The sequence below is a fragment of the Mesoplodon mirus genome (assembly GCF_964341445.2).
Source record: "Mesoplodon mirus genome assembly, chromosome: 3".
NCBI classification, from domain to species: Eukaryota; Metazoa; Chordata; class Mammalia; order Artiodactyla; family Ziphiidae; genus Mesoplodon; species Mesoplodon mirus.
The window spans coordinates 53,296,671-53,318,483 of NC_138978.1; the positions used below are offsets into that span (position 1 = coordinate 53,296,671).

Below are 21,813 nucleotides of genomic sequence, written 5' to 3' on the forward strand. Positions count from 1 at the left end.
CTCAGAAAAAGCTTGCCATCGGGGTTTTGATTCAGTGGATCTGAGATGGTGTGAGCTTCCCAGGTGATTCTGAGATGAGCAGGTCAGCATCTGGGTATGGCAAGTATGGCTCCCTTCCTGTTCTAATTTTTTCCTCTTTTTCCATCTCATTTAGCTTGCGCTTGACACTTCGAGTGATGGGAGCTTACCACCTCACAAGGCAGGCTGCCCAACCCGTCCTGAGAACAGCAATGCTTATGACAAAGATGCCGATACAGTCACCATATATGGAGCTTTTCTTTTGGATCAGAGGCACTGGATAGATGCTACTGGTTCCAGAGGCTAAGCATTATTTATCCCCCTTTTACAGTGAAAGAAACCGAAACTCAGAGGTTTAGTGGCGTACTCAGCGTCTCAGAGGTGGTGAGAGACGGGCCGGGATTCCAGCCACCCCGGGGGCGGGGCCGGTGGGCCCACGTGCTTCCCGGGGCGCAGCAGGTCCCCGGAGCAGGGGCGGGGGTGACTCTTGGGAGGAGGGAGGGAGCCGGGCCGCCACGTCGCCGGCCCTGCGCAGGCTGCACACTCCGCTCCGCCCACAGTCCTCCCGGGCCTCCCCATAGAAGGTAAGCCCGGGCAGGATCCCACGAGCGTTGGCGGGGCCTGGCGTCCTGCTGGTTTCAGTTTCTGAAGAGCCCGGCCCTGAGCAAACTGGGAGGCTGGGAGGAGGGTTCTGGAAGCCTTCCCAACAGATAGCAGATTAACTCCCTGCTGCCTGGGAGCCACCCGCGTGGGAACGAGCTGGGTTACCAGCGCGCGGCCTCCCTGGTGGGTGACAGTCCCTGCGGGCGGGCTGGGCACCCCCGGCTGCCCAGAGCCACCTTGGCTCAAGGTTCCAGGTCCAGTCAGGCTCTGGCCAGGACAACCAGGCTGGGAGACTAGGCGGCCGCCCCAGGCCCACCCTCCAAATATGGAGACATCTTCCTGCTTCAGCCTGGCTTGTCCCTCCCTGTCTAGGGCGTTGGTGTTACACAGTGTTAGCAAAATGCTTAGAATGTTTGTTTTCTTTCTGAGAAAGAGGCTGAGGGACATTGCCAAGACCAACATGAACTCAAACCCAGGGCATTCTCTGTCAGACATTCTTCTGGACAGACAGACCTGGGTCTGAGTACCACTTCTGCCACTTCCTAGCCGGTGACCTTTGTGTAAATTTCTTCATCTCTCTGAGCCTTGCTGTCCTCATCTATAAAATGGGGATAGTTATAGCTATCTCTAAGATATGTTCTGAGGAGTAGATTAGATAGAGATTACACATATTAAGTATTTAGTGCCCGCAATCAACGTCAATTAACATTATTATTATATTGTTATTACCAATGACTAATAATGACACTCAGGATTATTACTAATGCGACTGTGAGCATAGGTGTAAAAAAATAGGCTCAATTAAAAGTTTTTACCGAGGGAAATAGTTTTATGAGATGTAAATAAAGAAAGAGGAATAACTCTGGGCTGGAAAGTATATACACATGACCTCACGTAATATTCAAACAGCTTCACAAAGCAAGTGTTATACAGGTGGGAGAGTTGAGGCTCCTGGAGGTTAAGTAACTTGCCCACGTCATACACTGAGTTAGTACCTGGGGTCCTGGCCTCCCTCCTTCTGGGTGCCCCTTAGACCCCAGCTAGTCCACACCTGCCAGCCTCAGCAGAGGTGCCTCCATCTACAGGGAATGCCTTCTCTTCCCCCAGGCTCACCAATGTGGAGGAAAAGGAGTGAGCTCTGGAAAGTGGATAAAGGTCACTTCCTCCAGGCAGCTTTCCTAATTCTCTCCCTCTTCCCCTTGTAGAACAAACCCTCCCTCTTTTGTTCTCCTGGTGCCTGTAGCAAGTGACTGCACACCCTTCTGGACTGTGTCTCTTCTCCAGGGAGTGTGCTTCTCTGAGGCAGACACTGTACACTTTTTTCACCTTGGGAGGGTCAGTATGGTGTTGTAATTAAGTACAGGCTTAGAAACCCAACTGCCCAGGCTTAAACCCTGGCTCAAATCTTGGCTTTACCACTTGCTGGCTGTAGGGCTTGAATAAGTAACTTCAGTTCTCTCTGCCTCACTTCTCTTATCATAAAATGGAAATTAACACTAAGATCAGCCTCATGGCCTTGCTGTAGGATTGAACGAACACCTAGATCTGTGTAGATCTAAATATACCACTGCGAATCTCTTGAGTGACAGATGTCCATTGAATGAAGACGGGATTGCTGAGGTCCTGAATTTTGCTTGTTAACAGAAAGTGAAACATAAGAAGAATGTCACTGAGCATGGGGTAAGTGTCGAGGGACCTAAGACCTGGTCCTGAATCTGTCTGTAACTTAATGTATGGACTTGGGCCTGCCTGTCTCTTCCTCACTCTCTCCAACTGAAAGAGAAGTTTGGCTCCCACAGCTGGATGGTCTTTGCAAAGTAATATTCAGTGGTATTAATTCTTTGCCTGTAGGGCTTTTACTGGGGTAATGTTCCAAGTTAGAGGTCATACCCAGAAATAAATGACTGGCTCACCACTGGAAGCACAAACCTCAACCACTGGTAGGTGATTGTGTTAACCGTGATTATGGCCAGCTTTCACTGAGCACATATTAGTGCTGGGCCTTGGGCCGTGTGCCATCATTATCCTGTTTATTTTTCTCAATAACCCTATAAAGAGGTATTACTGTGATCCTGTGTTACAGCTGAGAAAACAGAGGCTCAGAGGTTGGAAGTAGTTGGACAGGGAGTACAGTCCTGTTTGTCAGATTCCAATTCCCTGCTGCCTGTGAGAATCCTCCCTAGAGCCTGTTCAAATACCTGTGAGGACAAGGAACCTATTATCTTTCAAGCCAGTCCATTATTAGGCATCCTGAATAGCTGAGGTTAAAGCTGCCATTTTTACATTTGCTTCATGACTTTGGACCTAGACTCAAGGCAGTCATGGCTTAGGTACAGGGTTAAGGGAAGGGAGATTATAAATCCCCCTACCCCACCCCCTGGAAGTCTTCAGGAGCAGTTTACTACGGAGTGGTCAGAAGACAGAAGCCTCTGTTCTCACCTTTCTGGGTCTGGCCCAGACCTCTCATCCACAGAGTCTGACCTGGGGATAGAGCTGAGGGATGTATTTCAGTACAGCCTAGACTGGGATTGGTTGAATGCAAAGAATCAGAAATTTGTGTCTGTAATCACCAGTCAGTTGGTATACATTCCCTTGGGGGTGGTATTTCAGGGAACATGTAAACGGAAAGTTTGGAGCAAGTCAGGACTGCAAAACTGAAAGGAGAAATTTTTTTTTTTATGGTTCCCTGGGGAGGCAGGGCTAGTTTATTTATTTATTTTAATTTTTTTGGCTGCGTTGGGTCTTCGTTGCGCTGCATGCGGACTTTCTCTAGTTGCGGCGAGCGGTTGCTACCTTTCATTGCGGTGCGCGGGCTTCTCATTGCAGTGGCTTCTCTTGTTGCGGAGCATGGGCTCTAGGCGCGTGGGCTCAGTAGTTGTGGCTCGCAGGCTCTAGAGCTGAGGCTCAGTAGTTGTGGCGCACGGGCTTTGTTTCTCTGCGGCATGTGGGATCTTCCCAGACCAGGGATCGAACCCGTGTCCCCTGCCTTGGCAGGCAGATTCTTATCCACTGCACCACCAGGGAAGCCCTTAAAGGAGAAATTGGCTCCAGGATTACTGACTTTGCCTGGCTTTGTTCGGTTTGTCCCTTTACCAAAAATAAATATCCTGCTTGAATAGCTATAGAGACTCATCATTGCCAACAAGATGAAGTCCAAAGTCCATGGGGTGGCACTCAAGGCCCTTCACTATCTAGTCCCAATTCACCCTTTTCACTTCTTCCCCCATTGTACACCCAATCCTATTTCCAGCTAGAGAATTCCATACGGTTCTCTAAATACTCCATGTTTGTTCCCTCCTCCATGCCTTTGTATATGCTATTCTTTTTGCCCATGGCATGCCAACAAATGTCACATCTAGATGACACCAATCCCATTTTAAAACATGTTGTATTTCCTCTTCAATTCCCAAGACTTTTCCAAATAGTCCCTGCAAAGAGAGAATCTTGGCTGCCTTTTTAGAATTGCAACTAAACACATAAATAAACAAATCAAGGAACATCAAAGGGAAACATTTAGAGTTAGGGCATTGAGTGCCCTAACCAAAAGCATTACCAAAAGCATTGTGGTAAAACCCAAACTCATAAGGCTGCATATCAATGTGGTTTGGAAAATCTTGTGTTACAGTACTACGAAGCTAATTTAAGGATGTTTCAAGAATGTGCTCCTAAATTGGAACAATTCACTGTGTTATGCTTAAGTCCAACAATAGGACTGAAAAGCATTGTTAGGGGAACCTCTGTAACTTGTTCAGGAAGTTAGCCAGGGTGGGGAAGGCTTCCCTGGGGCACTTTGGACATGTCATTTTCATCACAGGTTCCAATGTGTAAAGAAGGAGATTCAGAGCCCAGTTCTTCACAATAACAAAATGTTAGCATGAAGTCAGGTGGCCGTCTGATCTTGTTTGCCCAGGAAGTTCTGGTTTTCACCCAAGGTCCTGAAATAATTATCAATAGTTCTCCTTTTATTATCAAGTACCCTAGCGTGGAAGATAAATTGTATGTCCCGCTAGCACTAGATAACCAAACAAGAGCTTGTCTAGGTGGTTGCTTTTCTAAGGCTCTGCCATCTGTTGGATGTCAGTCCACTCTTCCAGACACAGCCTTTGTCCCTTCCTCTGTGACAGATTAATAGCTCTGCCTACACACTCTCAGGGCACTTACCTTCACTCACTCTTTTTCCCACCAGGCTTTGGGCCTCCTCACCAAGCACCAGGCTGTATTCTGTGTGTCTCCTTGTGTAAGTCCCAGACACAGTGGGCTCTTAGCAAGAGGTTGTGGAGTGAAATATTTTGGAAAAAAAAATATTCCCCAAGAAGTTTTTGTTTGGGTTTACTTTATTTGCAGTCATCAAAGGAATAAAAAAGGCTTCATAAGAACTTGCCTTTATACCTAAATACTGAAAGGTAGATATGAAATACAAAAGTCTTCCAAAGGAAAGTCAAGAAATATTTAGGAAAATGACAAGAAGTGCCCGCACATGATTTTTCATTGTTGTTGTTAAATGTTAAAAAGTATCAAGCCTCTTGGTGAGTCCTTTAAATTCATAATTTGAGTAGTGACCGCATTTGCACTAAAAAGAATCCGACTTCTTTCTACTTTTCTATATCCTTCTTAAACAAGTGTGTATCACTTTTTCTTGTACTTTTCCTTGAGCAGGTATGTTTTTTCTTTAGTAAGTATGTATTACTTTTTAGCTAGAAAAGTTTTTATTAGAAAAGATACAAATGTTGAAATAAAACAAAATCAGTTTTCTAAAAGCTTTGAAAGATCATTTAGATAAACCCTTTTATTCCATATTCCAAAGAGTCTGTGTGTTGGGGGGAGGGGAGAAGGCGCATGAAAACTCAGACACTAACAGAGGCCCAGAGTATTTAAACGATGCAACAGAAGCTCACGGCCAGTAAGTGGCAAAGTCAATATCTGGACCTAGTTCTCTGAATCCATGTCTCTTGATCCCTGCACAACACCCCTCTAATTCTTTAGGACTGACAAAGAGCCTTTGAGCAGGGACACTCTTATCTTTTCATACCTGGAGTTAGATGTGAGCTCCCTGCCTCAACGAGGCTTATTACATGGATACAGTTAAACCATGCACAGCCCCAAATTCAGAGTCGAGGAGAAAAATGGTGCAGGGGTTAGGGTTTGCATCATGAGCAAATCAGGCAAGCTGGGGTTCAGATCCTGATTCCCCACTTACTTGCTGAGTGACTTTGGTCAAGTTACTTAACCTCTCTGAGGCCTAGCTTACTTAATCTCTCTGAGGCTTAGTTTCCCCCTCTCAGATGGGGAGAACAGTGTCTTGTAGGATTTGGTGAGGTTTAAATGAAATAGCATATGGAAAGCACTCACCAGTTTCTGAAAGTAGTAAACATTCAAAAATTATAGGCATTAATATAATTATATAATATTAATATATTAATATTATAAGTTAACTATTATATAATTTTATAGCAGAGTTATTGTAATTATTACTACCCTACTCATCAAGCTTGCACTGAAGGAGAGCTTATCAATTTCAAATAGGGACACAGCCGACAATTCGTTCCTAATACCCATATGCCAGTCCCCAAAGCAGCTTAACCTAAGAAACCTGTTTCTGAGGAGGTGGTGATTGACATAGGAATTGTACGTAGAGAAGCCTGTGTGACTGGTTCCTTTGCTATCAGGCATTTTCCTATGTTCCTAGAGTCGTTGATAGCACATTTTCTTTGTTTGTCTGTTTGTTTTGTTTTTTGGCTTGGGCTTTGCAAAACTTCCTGGCGGGTAGTTTTAGTCATCCTTCCTAGCAGTTTGCAAGAGTAGGTTAAGAAGCTGGAGATCATAAAAAATGTCCTGATATGTCAGAAAAAGGGAAAAAGAAGGAAGATGGCGCCTCATGTTTATTCACTTGAAATATTGCTGACTAGTTCTTTCTTCTTTAATCTTTCATGGTGACTTTCTTTTCTTTCTCTTTTTTCTTTTCTTTTCTTTCCTTTCTTTCTTTCCTTCCTCCCTCCCTCTCTCTCTCTCTCTCTTTCTTTTTTTCTTTCTTTCCCCCTACCTCTACAGACATCTGTTTACCATGAAAATAAAAGTAACCCTGATACCCTGGCAACTACCAAACAAATCCATTCATTCAAGCACTAACCAGCTCATCTGCTATATATTGCTAAATACCCACTGCATTAGGTCCTATGCCAGGTGTAGACGTGCAGGTTACATAAACTGTCTATGGAATAGGAACAGACCTGGGTTCCAACCTCAGCTTCACTAGTTACTATAGATTTGATCTTGGTCAGATTAGCCACTTACCCTCTGAACCAACTCCTTCTCTCAAACTCCCTGTCTCAGTCATGGCACCATCATCCTCCTCCAGTCCCTGTTCAGAACCTGGGAATGATTTTATTCTCCTTGTTAACCCTCTTCCTCATGTCTTATCAGTCCCTCAGGGAAGCAGGATTTAACTCCTAACTAGCTCTTGAATGTGTCTTCACCATCATCTCCATTCCATTCAACAGATATTCCCTGACAGCCTGCTCTGTCCCAGACTCTGCTGGGCATGAGGATACCTTTCCCCAAGGAGCTTCCAGACTGGTCAGATACACCCATAGACACACAATTCCCCTACAGTGAATGTGTGTGATGGTAATAAAAGCCCACTTTTATTGCACCCTTAACACTGCTAGACGCCGTCCTAAGTGCTTTAAATGTATTAAATCATTTAATCATCACAATAACCCGAAGAGATAGGTACTATTATTATCTTTATTTTATAGATAAGGAAACCTAGACAACAGAGTAAATAAGCAACTTGCTCAAGGTCACACAGCTAGGCAGCCATTGAGGCAGAATACAGTGGTTTAAAAAGCTTCAAAGCCAGCTAAAAAGCCATTGCTGTTAACCACCACCGAACTCTGCCTCTGCTTATGGACCCAGGAGAAGGGTTTCCGGGCACCAGAGGAGGAGCTTCTAATGGAACTGAAGGTCCATTGAGCTGCTGTCTGTGCTGAGCCTTAAAATCTGAGTAGGAGTTAGTTAGCCAGAGAAATCCTCCCCATTCCCACTGCCACCGCCCAGCATGGGCCCTAACCTTGACCAACCTCTTCATTGTTCCCACTCCATCAGTCTATTCTTCCGACCTGCACCAGTGAGCTTTCTAATCAAATCCAATCAGACTCATAGATACAGAGAACAAACTAGTGGTTATCAGTGGGGAGAGGGGAAGGGCAAGTTAGGAGTGGGGAATTAAGAGGTACCAACTGCTATGTACAAAATAAGATACAAGGATATATTGTACAGCAGAGGGAATATAACCAGTATTTTATAATAACTATAAATGGAGTATAATCTTTAAAAACTGTGAATCACTATGTTGTACACCTGAAACAGATGTATCGTAAATCAACTATACCTCAATTTTAAAAAAATCTGACCATCTCACCGCTTTTCTGCTTTCATTTTAGAATGTCTTTCCCTCGTCTATAGGGGAGAGTCAAAACTACCCTGCAGGACCTCTGCCTCGCTCTCAGCTTTGCTCCCACCTCCCCCAACCTGAGCCACGCCGAAGCACTTGTGGTCCTCTGAATGCACAGGCTCACTTCTGCCTCTGTGGGTGTCAGGTGTCGGATCCCACTCCCTCAGCTCCTGTGGACCCTTCCGGGCTCAGCTCCTTTCAAGGATGCCTTCCTGGATCCCACAGGCAAAGTAGAGTACTGTCAACAGCATGCTCATCACACCCCAGATATTCTTATTTTAGCTTCTCCCCCTGAATCGGAGCAGTCGGCTTCTGAATCTGTCTCCTCCGTTACACAATGAGCCCTTTGAGGAGTACTGGGCTCTCCTCACAGGGCCTGACATCTAATGAATTCCTAGAATGAATGAATGAGTGAATAAATGAATGAATGAGTACTGAGAACAAGGACAACTTTTATGTCTTTTTATCTCTTGCAGCTCATAGTAGAGTGCTGAGGACATGGACATGTCCAGTTAAATATTGACTTACACATCTGTGGGGTACAATCAGAACTATGAGAGGGTAAATGCCTTCCACGAAGCCAGAAATATATCATGAGAAAAGCACTGGACAGGTGATTAGGACATCTGGGCCCCATCGCCAATTAGCTCTGTGGCCATGGGCAAGACATTAACATTTCTGAGCCTCCACTTTCCCAGCTATAATACTGCTGTGAAAAGTGCAAGAGGACATGGATGCTGAAGAAATCTGTGAAGTGCTGGATCAGCCAGTGGGACTCAAAGGCATGATTCCTCCAGCTAATCTCCAAGTATCAATCTAAGTTGGGTTTACTCAGTGCTACTGCAGGCCATGGGGCAAGCCTTTCCCACCCTTTCTCTTCTTCTTGGTCTGAGTCCAGGAAGATTTCCATCTGTACCTTGTTCGCAAGCCAGACTCTGAACCTAGTGTTTGGAAAAACAGGCAAATTATATTCTCCCAGGTGTATCCTGTCTACATACTGAGCTGTAAGGCCAAGTTTGTTCTCAGAATAAAGTGAGTACATGCACGTGTGTGTGTGTGTGTGCGCGCGCGTGTGTGCGTGCTTTCATTAGCAGGGCAGAGTTCAGGATAATAAAGGCAACTGTGGGGTAATGGTGAGAGCTCTGAACTTGGCATCAGAATATTTGGGTTTTAATTCCCACCATTGTCACTTCTGTACTGGATGACTTTGGTTATATTCTTAACCTCCTGTAGCCTCCCTCCCTCATCTCTAATATGAAGGCAATAAATTTGCCACAGATTCATTGTAAAGATTAAGTGAAATAAGGAATGTAAGGCAGAGATCCCAGAACCTGGTGTGTGGTATGTACTATATTGATGTTTGCTTGTTGATTTTTACTTGTATTAATAATAACAGTGTCTAATGTTTTCTAGATGCTTTCTAAGCATTTCACATGTATTATATTTTTTAAGTCTCATCACAGTTTTAAAAGAGAGATCTTATTATCCCATTCTAAAGACTAGGAAATTGAGGCTTTAATAGGTTAAACATCTACTCCAAGGTCACAATAGAGCTGGTAATTAAGAGAGCCAGGGCTCAGATGCATGTCTCTCTATCCTAAACTGAGGCATTTGGGACTTGCAATGCAAATATGTCTTAAGTCAACATTTTCCTCATTATCCTACTAAGAAATTATACTAAAGACACAATAGGAACAGGGGAAAAAAGCTGAAGATTCAAGTAATTGAAATATAAGCTTAATTACATAAGTATCTATGCAAACATGCACACTAAGAAAGATAATGTTGTTGACTGAAATTGGTTTGTTAAGAAGAAGAAGAGGAAGACAAGCACACTAATTGTGTCATTGCTAAGAGTAACGAACTAATAGATACTGTCCAAAAAGTAGAGAGAACTAAAGGTGTTACATAAAGATATAATTAACATGGTAACCACTAGAACAGAAATACAAACCATCCTAAATAGCAGAAAAACTATACGTAAAAATAACAAATCAAAACCATTTATACAGTGAATGTCATAAATACATAAATAATTGTAAATAAAGGCTAACTACCTTCTGATTCCAGCCAAGATGGATAAGACAGACTGAATTTACTCTCCCACCCAGAAACAACCAAAAAGACCAGACAAAATATATTAAGCAATGTTTTTCAAGACTCTTGATGTCTGGAAATGAAGAACAGTTATCTCTGAAAGACAGGAAACAAATAAGGTGAGCCCTACAACTGCCCCAGTTTACTATCTTGAGAGAGTTTTCAGTTTTTGGCATAAGGAAGGAATCCAGGCAGAGCCTAGAAGACTCCCTGAGTTGAGGAGATGAAGCTGAGAGTTCAGAGAGACAAAGGCAGATAGAATTCACAGGACAGAGTACTGAGAGGAAAGACTCACAGAAGACTTTGAAGAGCTGCACAGGGTTTTGGTCAGCACACACATGAGGAAGTTATCCAAGACCAGGGAAAGAACCCTCCAAAAAGATTAGCACTCTTGCATTTGTCAGTAACTCATGGGTCAAAGACGAAATCAAAGGAAATTATAAAGTATTTGGAACTTAATGAAAATAAAAATACTTCATATTAAAACTTGTAGAATGCTGCTAAAGCAGTACCTATAGGAAAATTTATAGCACTAAATGCTTATATTAGTAAAAAAGAAAGATCTCAAATCAATGACTTCAGCTTCTACCTTAAGAAACTAGAAACAAAAGAGCACATCAAACCCAAAATGAGCAGCAGAAAGGAAATCGTAAAGGTCAGAGCAGAAAATATGGACTAGAAAACAGGAAAGCAATGGAGATAATCAATGACAATGGAAGTTTGTTCTTTAAGGAAGCCAATAAATCAATAAAACTTTAGTTGGACTAATCAGGAAAAAAAAAGAAGAGACATTTTAAATATCAAGAATAAGAAAGGCAACATCACTTCAGATATTAATAGGATTACTAGGGAATATTATGAACAATGCTATGCCAATAAATTTGAAAACTTAGATGAAATGGACAAATTCCTTGAAGAATACAAACTACTAAAGCACACTTAAGAAATAAACCTGAATTTCCCTCTGTCAGAGAAAGTGAATTTGTAGTTAGAAACTAATTCTAGGCCCAACTGGCTTCATTGGATGAATATTACCAAACATTTAAGGAAGATTTTACACAATCTACACAAACTCTCCCAGAAAATTAAAAGGAACTAATTCTGTGGTATCAGAATTACACTGATACCAAAACCGGACAAAGAAAAAAAAAAAAAACAACAAAAAAAAACCTACCAGCCAATATTCCTCATGAACATAGAGGCAAAAATTTAAACAAAATTTTAGCAAATTGAATTGAACATATATAAAAATAGTAATACTTATGACCAAATGGAGTTTATCCAAGGAATGAAAAGTTGGTTTAATATTAAAAAATAAGCCAATGACATTTATCATATTAACAAAGTAAAAAAAAAAACCACACACATTATGTTTATCTCAATAGATGAAATATCCATTCCTGATAAAAACTCTTCCTAGCAAGCTAGGAATAGAAGGGAACTTTCTCAACCTGTTAAATGGTATCTATGAAAAACCTACAGCTAACATCCTACTTAATAGTAAAAGAATGACTGCTTCCCCCTAACACTGGGAAAAAACAATGATATCAACTCTCATCACATTTTATCAACATTGCAATGGAGTTCCTATCCAGTGCAATAAGGCAAGAAAAAAATAAAGGGAATCCAGATTAGAAAAGAAGAAATAAAATTCTCTTTATTCTTAGACAACATTATAGTCTACAGAAAATCTGATGGAATCTAGAACAAAGCTACTAGAACTAATGGGTTCAGCAAGGTCACAGGATACAAGATTAATATTAAAAATCAATTGTATTGGGCCTCCCTGGTGGCGCAGTGGTTGGAAGTCCGCCTGCCGATGCAGGGGATGCGGGTTCGTGCCCCGGTCTGGGAGGATCCCATGTGCCGCGGAGCGGCTGGGCCCGTGAGCCATGGCCGCTGGGCCTGCGCGTCCGGAGCCTGTGCTCCGCAACGGGAGAGGCCACAACAGTGAGAGGCCCGCATACAGCAAAAAGAAAAAAAAAAAAAATCAATTGTATTTCTATTTAGTAGTAATGAAAAATTGGAAATTTAAGTTGTGGAAAATAATATTTCCAATAGCATTACAAAAATGTGAAATACTCAGGGATAAATCTGACAAGAGATGTGCAAGACCTGTATATTAAAAACTATAAAACATTGCTGAGAGAAGTAACAGAAGACTTAAGTAAATGGAGAGATGCACCTTCTTCATGAGACCGGAGACCTAATATTGTTAAGATGTTAGTTCTACCCAAGTTAATCTATAGATTCAACACAATCTCAATCACAACCTCAGTGGACATTTTTGTATCAATTGACAAGCTATTTCTAAAATCAGTATGGAAATATAAAGAACATTGAATAACCAAAACAACTTTGAAAAATAATAAAATTAGAGACTTATACTACCTGATTTCAAAATGTATTATAAAGCTGCAGGTATCAGAATAGTGTGGTATTGGTGAAAAGGCAAACAAATAATTCAATGGAACAGAATAGAGAATCAATAAGTAGAGCCATACATATATGAACAATTGATTTTTGACAAAGGTGTAAAGGCAATTTAGTGGGAAAGGATAGTCTTTTCAACAAATGGTACTAGGACAACTGGATAATCTATATCCAATTGCAAAAATATTGAACTTTGATTTATACCTTGCATCATGCACAAACGTTAACTCAGAATGGATCATAGACATAAATGTGAAAACCCAAACTATAAAACTTCTTAAAAAAAAGCAGAGAAGAAAATTTTTGACCTTGAGTCAGAAAGTTTTCTTAGATACAACATCAAAACCATGATCCATAAAAGAGCAAATTGATAAATTGGACTTCATCAAAAATTAAGAACCTAATTTTTCTTGAAAGATACTATTAAGAGAATGAAAAGACAAGCCATCAACTGGGAGATAATGTGTGTAAAGCTTATATCTGTAAAGTGCTTGTATACAGACTATAGTTGACCCTTGAACAACCGTGTGGATTTTCAACCCTCCACATGGTTGAAAATCCATGTATAACTTTCAGCGGCCCTCCATATCCAGTTCCACATTCGTGGATTCAACCAACCACAGATCATTTAGTACACGTTTATTGAAAAAAAATACACATATAAGTGGGCCCACACAGTTCAAACTGATGTTGATCAAAGGTTAACTGTATATAAATAACTCTCAAAACTCAGTAATGAGAAAGCAACCCAAAAGACTTAAACAGACATTTCACCAAAGGAAATATGGATGACAAATAAGCATACACAAAAAGCTCAACATCATTAGGGAAGTGCAAATTCAGACCATAATTAAATACCACTACATGTGTATTAGAATAAGTACAGTTAGAAAGACTGACCATTTCTAGTGTAGGCTAGGGTGTGGAACAACCAGAACACTCATGCACTGATAGTAGGACTATAAAATGGTACAACTGCTTTGAAAATAGCTTGGAAGTTTCTTATGATGTTAAACATGCACCTTTCTTGTCATTCCACTTCTAGGTATTATCTAAGAGAATAACTTTTTTTTTTTTTTTTTTTTTTTTTTTTTTTTTTTGCTGTACGCGGGCCTCTCACTGCTGTGGCCTCTCCCGTTGCGGAGCACAGGCTCCGGACACACAGGCTCCGCGGCCATGGCTCGCGGGCCCAGCCGCTCCGCGGCATGTGGGATCTTCCGGGATCGGGGCACGAACCCGTGTCCCCTGCATCGGCAGGCGGACTCTCAACCACTGCGCCACCAGGGAAGCCCTAAGAGAATAACTTTTAATTTAGACAGAGAATTTTTAAAACAATATTAATATGAGTATGCATATGAATGTTTATCACAGGTTTATATGTAATAGCTAAGAACTGGGAATAACACAAATGTTCATCAACAGGAGAATGCATCAACAAATTGTGGTATATTTATACAATACAATACAATTCTACTCAGCAATAGAAAGGAATGAAGGATTATACATCCAGCAATAAGGATGAATCTTAAAATTATGCTGTATGAATACAAGTCAGACAAAAAAAGAATATATATTGTATGATTCCATTGATAGAAAAATCTAAAAAAATGCAAACAAATCCATAGTGGTAGAATGCAGATCTGTGTTTGCTGGGGGTGCGAGTGGGAAGTGGACTAGGATGGGAGGGAGAGATTGCAAAAGGCTTGAGAAAAATTTGGGGCATGATGAACATGTACACTATCTAGATTGTGGCGATGGCTGTATACATATATACGTATACATATATATATCCATATATATGTCAAAAGTTATCAAAGTGTATATTTTGAAGATATTCACTTTATCATATGAAAATTATACTTCAATAAAGTTGGTACAAAAAACCCATTACTTTAAAAGTAAAATGTATGTAAAGTTGAGAATATAGCATACAACTAGATGACAGAAATAAGAGCCAAACATATCTCTTATATCAATGGGTATAAATGGGTATTAACTCACAAAAACACTGTCAGACTGAATCACAAAGCAAAATTCAAATTTACCCAGAGAGGTTAAAAAGGTGGAAATGTGTAACAGGCAAATGCAAATTGAAAGAAAGCTGAGGTTGCCCATTCATATGAGAAAACATTGAATTCTGGTTTAAAAAAATGCTAAGCCAAACAAGGAAGATATTGTATAATGGTAAAGGGTGCAATTCACAATGAGGGTATAAGAATTTTGAAAATCAGTGAACCAAATTACACAGCAGCAATATTCATACAACAGAAATTATAAGAGATGCAAGAAGACATTAACAACAATAAGATCATGGTATTAAAAGGTAATTTATATACTTACCTGGCAGGGGAGATACCATGATCATGAAGGTGGTTTTCCCAGGGCATGGCTTATGCATTGCACTACGGATGTGCTGACCCCCGTGATTTCCCCAAATGTGGGAAACTTGACCACATAATCTGTGGTAGTAGGGGAAAAAAATGTTAAAAAAAAAAAAGAGGTAATTTATCCTCTTAGACTCTGATAGATCAAGCAGATGGATAAATAAATAAATATAATCAATATCTAAACAACCAATATAAAGCAAATCTAATTGATATATAGTTGTTGCTTAGTATCTATAGGGAATTGGTTCCAGGACCCCCACGGACACTAAAATCTGCAGATGCTCAAGTTCCTTATATAAAATGGTGTACTGTGTGCATATACTCTATGCACATTTTCCCTTACACTTTAAATTATCTCTAGGTTACTTACAATACTTAATACAAGGTAAATGCTGTGTTAAATAGTTGTTGGAGTGCAGCAAATTCAAGTTTTGCTTTTAGGAAATTTCTTGTTTCTTTTTTTTCCCCTGCGTATTTTTGATCTGTGGTTGGTTGTATCTGTGGATGTGGCATCTGTGGATATGGAGGGCCAACTGTATTTCAAACTGTGTAATCTGAAAGTGGAGACTACATCTTATGGTTTTACAAATCCCATTTTATACTCACAAAATTTGTCATATAATAGGTGCCCAAACTAAAAAATTCTAAAATGCAGAAACACTTATGGCTATATTCTCTTCTTACAAAGCAAGAAAAATAGAAATTAAAATAAAATTTAAAAATAAATTTAGAGATTTATGTATTTCAGTTAAATAACTTTTAATTCAGACAGAGTTTTAAGCAACATTAATAAAAATATCATGTATTAAAACCATGGAATACTACAAAAGCAGTTTCAGAGGTAAATTTATACCTCAATATTTGTATCAATTGAAAAGTACAGGAGGTGGGCTTCCCTGGTGGCGGCGCAGTGGTTAAGAATCTGCCTGCCGACAAAATAGAAACACAGATGTAGAGAACAAACGTATGGACACCAAGGGGGGAAAGTGGTGGGGGTGGGGGGTGGTGGTGTGATTAATTGGAAGGTTAGGATTTACATGTATACACTGATGTGTATAAAATGGATGACTAATAAGAACCCGCTATATAAAAAAATAAATAAAATTAAATTAAAAAAAAAAAGAATCCGCCTGCCAATGCAGAGGACACAGGTTCAAGCCCTGGTCTGGGAAGATCCCACATGTCGCGGAGCTACTAAGCCCATATGCCACAACTACTGAGCCTGTGCTCTAGAGCCCATGAGCCACAGCTATGGAGCCCGCATGCCACAACTACTGAAGCCTGTGCGCCTAGAGCCCATGCTCTGCAACAAGAGAAGCCACCGCAATGAGAAGCCCGCGCACTGCAACCAAGAGTAGGCCCTGCTCGCCACAACTAGAGAAAGCTGGCACGCAGCAGCAAAGACCCAACACAGCCAAAAATAATAATAAAAAAAAAGAAAAAGAAAGTACAGGAGGGACTTCCCTGGTGGTCCAGTGGTAAAGAATCCACCTTACAATGCAGGGGAAGCGGGTTCGATCCCTGGTCAGGGAACTAAGATCCTATATGCTGCGGGCCAACTAAGCCCGTGTGCCGCAACTACTGAGCCCACATGCCTCAAAGAGAGAGCCCATGTGCCACAAACTACAGACCCACGTGCTCTGGAGCCTGCGCGCCATAACTAGAGAAGAGAAAACCCACACACCACAACTAGAGAGAAGCCCGTGCACCTCAAAGAAAGATCTTGCTTGCCTCAACAAAAATCCTGCATGCCTCAACTAAGACACGACACAACCAAAAATAAATAAAAGAAATAAATAATAAATCTTTTTTTTAAAAAAAGTACAGGAACTGATGGACCAAAGGTATGTCAAAAGGTTAGAAAAAAAATAGCCAAATTGTTGGAAAGCAGAAGGAATAAGTTAATAAATTAAAAAATTTAATGTTAGAAAACAGATCAGAATGAGTGAATGAATGAATGAATGAATAAATAAATAGACTGATTCTTTTTTAAAAGCTAATACAACACAATAGATGAAACACTAGGTCACCTAATCACTGAAAAAGCTTTGGGGAAGAGGGGTGTGGAGAAAGGGCAATTACTAAAAATTATAGAAACATGAGAGTACAATCAAGAAACAATAAATTAAAATAAATATATGATTCTCCTTTGCAAACATTTTTTTCTAAAAATCTGGATGAAACAATTTTTGAGGAAAATGCAGTATACCAAAACTGAGCCTAGAAGATATAGAAAATCTAAACAGATTGATCTGTATAGAAGAAATAGAGAAACTAGTCAATGTTGTACTCCCTTTCCCAAATTTCACGCCTAAAGAATTTCACCAGAAGATCCTACAAAGCCCTTAAAGCAAATAATGACAGTTGTATTTAAACTGTCAGGTCATAAAATAAAAACTTTCAAGTTTTCTTTCTTTTTTTTTTTAAGAAGTGAGAATTCACTGCTATCAAAATCTAACAAAGATTACACAAGAGGTGGCTACCATTGATTCAAAAATCCTAAATGAAATATTAACAAACAGGATGAAGCAATCAATTAAAAGAATAATACATCATAACCAAGTTGGGCTTAATCCAAAGCAAGGACGGTTCAGTATGATTCATGATATTAGTAGATATAAGAAGAAAAACAACATAATCATCTCCATAGATACTGAAGAAGCATTTCACAACATTCAACAGCTGTTTTTTTAATTTTTAAAAAACCAGTGAAATAAGGACTTTTGAATATTCCACATGTGTCTCAATCCAAAAGCTAGCATTATACTAAATGAAGAAATTCTCATCCTGTATTGTCCAATATGATAATTACTACCCACAGGTAGCTATTTAAATTTAAATTAATTAAGACTAATAAAATTCCTCAGTCTCAATAGCCACATGTCAGGAGTCCAAGAGCCCCACATGGCTAGATGTACTCTTTAGAAGTGGTCTCCTAAGAATGCCCACTATTACCACTACACTATACTAGAGGCAAAAATATTAATACATAATTGGAGGCATAAATATTAGAAAAGAAGATTAAACTGTCTCAGTTTGCATACAATATAGTCGTATACCTGGTAATACAGAGAATCAACTAAAAGCCACCATAAATAAATAGATCATTCAGTAAGGAAGTGGCATACAAAATTAATGTACAGAAATCAATAGTCTTCACATATGCAAATCACAATTAGAATAGTAAGCATAACAGAAAAAAATCCATTTATATCATTAGCCAAAATATAAAAGTGTAGACTTTATAAGAAATATGCAGCTAAATATGAAGACAACTTTAAAACATTCCTGAACATCACAAAACAAAACTTAAATGAGAAAGTACATTGTATTTTTATACAAGAAGCTGCACTATCATAAATATATCAATTTTCCTTATGCTATTTTGTAAGTTCATCACAAGCTCAATAAAAATGCAGCATGTCCTTTTTTTTTAATAAACTAGACGAGCTGGTTCTAAAACTCCTGTGAACAAATAAATGATAATATCCAGGCAAACTAGGAAACAGAATATCAGTATTGGAGGGTGGCTACCTTTACTATATAGTAACACATATAATAAAACATCAATGACTTAAACAACTTGGTATCCTTTTTTTAATTGATATGGTCCAATAGAACAAAGTAAGACTAACAGTAGGCCTGTACTCTATGAGGATTTAATTCACGATGAAAGTGATGTCTCGTATCTGTAGGGAAAAGATAAATTATTCAATAAATGATGTTGGAAAAAAATGACTAGAGTTATTATGACTGCATAACAAACTGCCCCAAAACTTAGTGACCTAAAACTATGACGTTTATAGTGTTCATAGATTCTGAGGGTCAGGATGTCTGAAAAGGCTCAGCTGGGGAAGTCTGACATGGGATGTCTTATGAAATTGTAATCAGATATTAGCTGGGGCTGTCATTATCTGAAGGCTTGACCAGGGCTGGAGAATCCACTTCTGTGGTGGCTGGCTCACATGACTGGCAAATTGGTGTTGGATATTTTCTGATACCTTTAGTTCCTCTTCATGTAAGGGTCCTCATAGCATGGTGGCTTGTTTCCCTCAGGGTGAGGAATTAGAGGATTCCAAGGTGCAAGATGCAATGCTAACTTTTATGACTTAGTCTCAGAAGGCGCATGCTGTCATGAGCATCATATTCTCTCGGTCAGTTACAAAAATCCACCCAGTTCCACTTCGCTATGTAGGACTGTCAACGTCATATTGTAAGAAGAGAATGTGGGGTGGGATCTATATCGATATGGCATTCTTTGGAAAATATAAAGTGTCACAGGTAGACATTTGGATAGGCAACTTTTGTGTATCTGTAGCTCATATTAAGATAAATACCAAATGTATTCTAATATAAGTGAATCCATAAATAGAGGAAGAAAATATGGGAAAGAGCATTTCTTTGCAACCTGAGAATTAATCTAACATTATTTTAAATTCATTAAAACTAATACAATTAAAAGTTGAATTCCTCGGTTTCAATAACCACATTTCAAGGGTCCAATAGCCACATGCAGCTGAGATTCGGAAGGTGAGGAAGGAGTGAAAGGGGGATGAATGGGCCGAGCACCGCAAAGTGGGGTGGGGAGCATGTAGCGCCACTGGGGCTGTAAGGAATTTACAGTGGCAGATTTATAGCCACATTTACATATCGTCAGGATCGCTTTGGCTGTAGGATAGGGAACTGGATGCTAGGGAGGCAAAGAGGCAGGAGACCAGGCAAAAGGTAAAGAGTAGGAAGATGGCATCTGGCCTGGAGCCAGCTGTGGCTCCCCAGTGTCCACAGGTGAGACCACCCTTCTAGAATTGGGTTCAGTTCTAGGGGGCCACTTCCAGAAACCTGCAGCAAACTTGAGACTTTAGAAAGGAGCAAGAGCACAACAAGACAGTGAAGGAGTTCAAGACCAAGTGAAGGGGATGACTCAAAGCACCCGGGCAATTTAACTTGGAGTCTCAGAAACCAGGCATCATCATAGCGGCCCTCAGTCTGAGTGAAGCAACTGCCAGGTCACAGAGGTCAGACTGTCCCTGGAGAAGCCGGCAGGTTCCAAGGCCAAGGAGAGGAGGTTGAGGTTTCTGGGCTTTCCCGAGGAGTGAACAAGATTTCTTTCTTTTGAAGAAGCTCAGATTCTTTTTTTTCCCTCCCTTCTTTTTGTAAAGGCATCCATCATTTGAGTCACTTGAGAATAAAACTGTTTTCCTCGAGAAGATTTCTGTGGGCGCCCGCGTAGGCGTTGGGACGGCTGCTGTCAGGGAACGGGAGAACATATGGTGGTCTGTTGTGAATGCGATCTGTTTTTTGTGTTGTTGTTAAACTTCCTCTCGTTAGCACTGGGCCTGTTATGTAAGAGCTTGAGGGTCCATATGGTTTGTTGCATAAGATGCCAAAGAGGAACACAGTTTTCTGTTGCACTGCAGCTAGTCCAATTGTGAGTTTGGGAAACATGTGGCCACAGCATCATATTTGAGTAATGAAGTCAAGTAGCCCTGGATTTGAACCTCAGTTCTACCACTCGTTAGCTGTGTGATCTGGGTAAGTAACCTAACCTCTCTGAGATTTGAACTCTCCGAGATTTTACTTCCTCCTGTGTAAAATGGTGAAAACTGTACCAACTTCACAGAGTTGTTAAGAGGATTCAGAATTAATAATACTAACTATAATTCATTGAGTAAATAAAATTTTTAGTGTTGCATGCTTTATAAATATTCTTTCTTTTAAACCTCATAGAACCCCTTGGAAATAGCTTTTATTATCTTCATGTTTCAGATGCAGAAACAGAGAAGAAAAGTGATGGAATGGCTTCCCTCACCTAATAAGAAGCCACGGAGCTAAGATTCAAACGTATGCTCCTGTACAGATGAGCCATCAAACCTGGGCTTCTTTGCCTCCAGTGCTGGTGAAGTACAAGGCATATAATGGATGCCAGTAAATGTGACCCTGGACTGTAAGCTCCCTGAGGGCAAGGCATTTGGACAATTTTATTCACTACTGAGTTCTCACACTGAAAGCGGTGCCTTGTGCAGAGGAGGCAGCCAGTAATCATTTTCAGACTAAATAAATGGATTTTGCATTCATGGCAGGGTTGCCAGCTCTGCCATTTACTAGCTGTGACCGCAGGCAAGTTACTGAGCTGGATCGTGTTTCCACGTTTTCTCCTCTGTATATTGCGGTCAATGGTGATTGACCTCCCAATAACTGCTCCATTACCTATCTTCCTCCACCTTTATGAACCCTCTGTCCCAGGCTTACTTGTTTGTACTCTACACTACTTAAAACAGAACAAAATCTAAAACATACAGCTACAACAACAAACGGACCTGTGCTTTCTAGAGCCCCATAAGACATTGTCCTTAGTGATGCAAATATATGCCAAGATTAATGTGTTATCTTCATCAGAGGGCTTTGCACTTCAGCAAGTGCCTTCTGGAAACATGGTAATGTAATCCATGCATAATTGCCTACTAGTAGAATTATAGCCAGACTATAGGCAGTTCATACCACTTGAGAATAAAACCGTATTACCTTGGCTCAGTGGACACAAAGATGTGATCAACTAGTGGTAGCTGCATGGCGGTACAAGGGGTTGTGGAGGCTTGATTGCCATCTTGGGCTAAACTGATCTTCCTATATTTTACAGCTGGGGAAACTGAGGCCCCGGCAAGGAAAAATGACATTTAAAATCAAATAGCTAATAGGTATCAGAAGCAGCATTCGATTCCTGGTCGGTCTGATTCAGAGTCCAGTGCTCTTGCCCTAATTTTCTGACCTTTTCTTGGACCTTTCTGCAGCTTCAAGACAAAGCTTCTCCCCCTCCCCCACCCC

At 40.5% G+C, this 21,813-nt stretch overlaps 1 long non-coding RNA gene across 1 annotated transcript; it reads left to right on the plus strand.

Annotated features, from left to right (window-relative positions):
- The first annotated feature begins 514 nt into the window (after window positions 1-514).
- LOC309800294 lies at window positions 515-21,072 on the plus strand. Its single transcript, XR_014293435.1, has 3 exons — window positions 515-602; window positions 2,147-2,301; window positions 20,758-21,072. It is a non-coding gene; the product is annotated as an uncharacterized lncRNA (long non-coding RNA).
- Window positions 21,073-21,813: the final 741 nt, after the last annotated feature.